The sequence below is a fragment of the Carya illinoinensis genome, chromosome 12 (assembly GCF_018687715.1).
Source record: "Carya illinoinensis cultivar Pawnee chromosome 12, C.illinoinensisPawnee_v1, whole genome shotgun sequence".
Classification (NCBI taxonomy): domain Eukaryota; kingdom Viridiplantae; phylum Streptophyta; class Magnoliopsida; order Fagales; family Juglandaceae; genus Carya; species Carya illinoinensis.
The window spans coordinates 7978164-7981443 of record NC_056763.1 but is presented as its reverse complement, the minus strand read 5'-3'; the positions used below and the strand labels follow the sequence as shown (position 1 = coordinate 7981443).

Below are 3280 nucleotides of genomic sequence, written 5' to 3'. Positions count from 1 at the left end.
ATGAACTTCTTTTAAATTTTTTTGTGCCATATGCTGACCTTGGGGTGCGGATTGAGCTTGAGAAGGAAACTTGCCACGCTCATTCACACTCAAGGAGCTCATTATCTTGGATATATGACTCTTTATCTCTTTGTTTTCTTCAACGACCTGCATAATCAAAGATTCAAACTTTTGATTAGTTTTACTCTGTGCCTCAATAAAAGCATGCAAAGTGTCTTCTAAAGGACTCCTAGAAGATGAAGGTGCATGATATGGTGCAGGATATGATCTAGGGGGTTGTGCAGGCGGCTGTTTTTCAGATTTCCAACTAAAATTGGGGTGATTACGCCACTCAGGATTGTAGGTATTAGAGAAATGTGTAAAAGGCTTCTTGTACATACCTAAGGCATTACATTGTTCCTCATACATCCCTCTCATCTCAGCAAATGTGGGACACTCTTGGGCAAGGTGATCTACCCCGCCATACACAAAACATGGTCCAAAAGACTCTGCATGATTAGCCACGTGTGTTGGCTTTAAGTCTTTATTCTTCAACACTTCTAGCTCCCTAGTGAGCATCTCAACCTTAGCCTTTAGGTTATCTTCTTCCCTGAGATGGTAAATTCCACCACCATTTAGGTTTCCTGCAGGTCGTGACCTATTTGTGCTCTCAGTAGCACTAGGTCCAGTCCAAGTGTGAGCTTTTTCAGCAAGCTTATTGAGGTATTCTATGGCTTCATCAGGATCTTTTTGTAAGAACTCACCATTACACATCATCTCCACAAATTGACGCTCTCTAGGTGTAAGTCCCTCATAAAAATAGCTCACTAAGCGCCAATTCTCATACCCATGGTGAGGACACATACTCAATAGCTCCTTAAATCTCTCCCAAGACTGATACAAAGTCTCACTGTCCTTTTGTACAAAGGTGGAGATTTGTCTTTTTAAAGCATTGGTCTTATGTTGGGGAAAGTATTTATTAAAAAAGACCTGAGTCATCTTATTCCATGACCCAATAGATCGTGGTCTCAAAGAGTATAGCCAACTCTTAGCTCTATACTTCAAAGAGAAAGGAAAGAACTTAAGTCTTACAATGTCATCAGTTGCATTTTGACTATGAAAAGTCGCAACTACTTCCTCAAACTCCCTAATGTGCACATATGGATTTTCATTTTCCAAGCCATGAAAAGTAGGGAGTAACTGTATCATCCCTGTTTTAAAATCCAATTGGCGAATATTAGCTGGAAACATGATGCATGATGGTGTGGCTGTGCGTGTAGGGTGGAGGTAATCCTGAAGGGTCCTAGTGGGTTGATCTTCATGTTCACTCATTTTCTCAAAATTAGAAGAATTGTCAAACAAATGATCAGAAAAATTAAACTAAATCAATATAGATAAATAATTGATCCAAACATAATCAAAGAACTAATCCATTCAATAGAAAAAGCATGACTGAATCCATAAACAGAATAAATTCTATGATTATTCGGAGAAGAAAACATCAACGATGAATTGAGAATGATAAAACAAAAGAGTTTTAGCAATTGAAGATCAAATACATGAATTAAAAATAAATTAGAAATACCATCTAATGTGCAAGTTCATCCCTAACCCTACTTGAGAATTTAGTTACCCATAAATATAATGGACAACAAAAATCTCCAGAGAAAACTGAAACGAACGATGGCCATGGAAGTGATTTTCTCCTCTCTTCAAATCTGCCTCTTGTCCTCTTCCTCCTCTCCATTTCGTGCTAATGATATGCTTATATAGGGTAAGAAAGAAACCCTAATGTCCTCTTGATTTCCGCATAAAAAAAATTGCCTAAATTTTAGGACTTATCTTGGCAGCCACGTACAGCCTTCAGGAGTTCAAATTTGGAAATCCTTATTAGAGACAAAGTTATAGCCCTTTAAGATAGCTTTCCAATGCATCAAGAATCGCATCAATCTAATATATGAGTAAAAGGATACAGTCAAAAGACTAAAGTATATCCAGACTGTCTCCTAGCGAATTTCGGAGTTGGACTTCTTGTAGTTTCATTTTGTGATTTTTTTCTTTTTCTTTTCTTCCAAATTGCTCTCAAACCCCATGAATGTCCTCCTTTGAATTTGGCTGGGTTTGACTTGGTCTTTTATAAACTCTGAAATTAGACATAAAAAAACTGCTTAGGAGTATCCTAACGTAAATAGAAATTCAATTTAAGAATACACATTAATTCCTATGATTTCTATTCACATTTTAGTATTTTAGTCCAATAATAGGGTATATAGAGTGCACTTTCGCACACTCATCAGACACCATGCAATGGACTCACATACACACATGCAGAAAAATGCAAAAATACAGACCAACACATGCAACCATGCAGCAGACCAACACAGCACACATGCAGAAAATGCAACGATGCAGTGGACTCACACATGCACACATGCAGAAAAGTGCAGAAAGCATTCGGACACATGCAGGAACACATGCACACATGCAGATGCAGAGCAACAGGAGAAGAAATGCACAATACACATGCAAAACAAACTCATTCGGACAGCACACATCACATGGACAGCAAACAAACTCACTCGGCAATACACATATGCAGTGGACTCACAATGCACATGCACACACTCGGACAGCACCAGCAGAACACTCACAGCACTTGCAGAAAAATCTTCATGCAACAAAGACACTCACACACGCTGGACAAACTCACACATGCAGCAGGAGAAGAAATGGACGATGCACATGCAGAACAGAAAGCACTCGGACAGCAGCTACTACAGCAAAAGAAAGAACATCACATGGACAGCACACATGCAGACATGCAGTGGACAGCACACATGCAGCATCATTCAAACAGCACTCAAACAAACCAGCACATGCAGACATGCAGTGGGCAGCACACATATAGCAGAACACTCATTCGGACAACATCACATGGACAGCAACTCACACATACAGCAGACACTCGAACATGCTTTGACAGAACATGCACATGCAGCAGCAGATTTGTTCCCTCTTTTGTTTTAGAAGCTGGAGCAGCAGGAGATCACATGGGATCATGGAAGGCAAGCTGTTCATTTCAGCTTTCTTGCTTCTGCACATGGAAGGTCACCACGGCATCACATGAGCAGCTCACAAGACACACGGCTATAAAAGTAAAGAAGGCTGAAATGGAAAAAAAAAAAAAGAGTTCGGTAGCTTAGTTTAGGAGTTCTTAGCTTCTTCTTTCTTTCATTTCGTAGAGTAGCTTAACTTAGATTTTTATTTTCTTTCATTTGTTTTCTTTTTCGTTTAAGCTAGG

The 3280-nt window shown here is 39.3% G+C and overlaps 1 non-coding gene across 1 annotated transcript; it reads left to right on the top strand.

Moving 5' to 3' along the window:
* Positions 1–823: 823 nt before the first annotated feature.
* LOC122290595 lies at positions 824–931 on the top strand. Its single transcript, XR_006236458.1, has one exon. It is a non-coding gene; the product is annotated as a small nucleolar RNA R71 (small nucleolar RNA).
* The last annotated feature ends 2349 nt before the right edge of the window (positions 932–3280 follow it).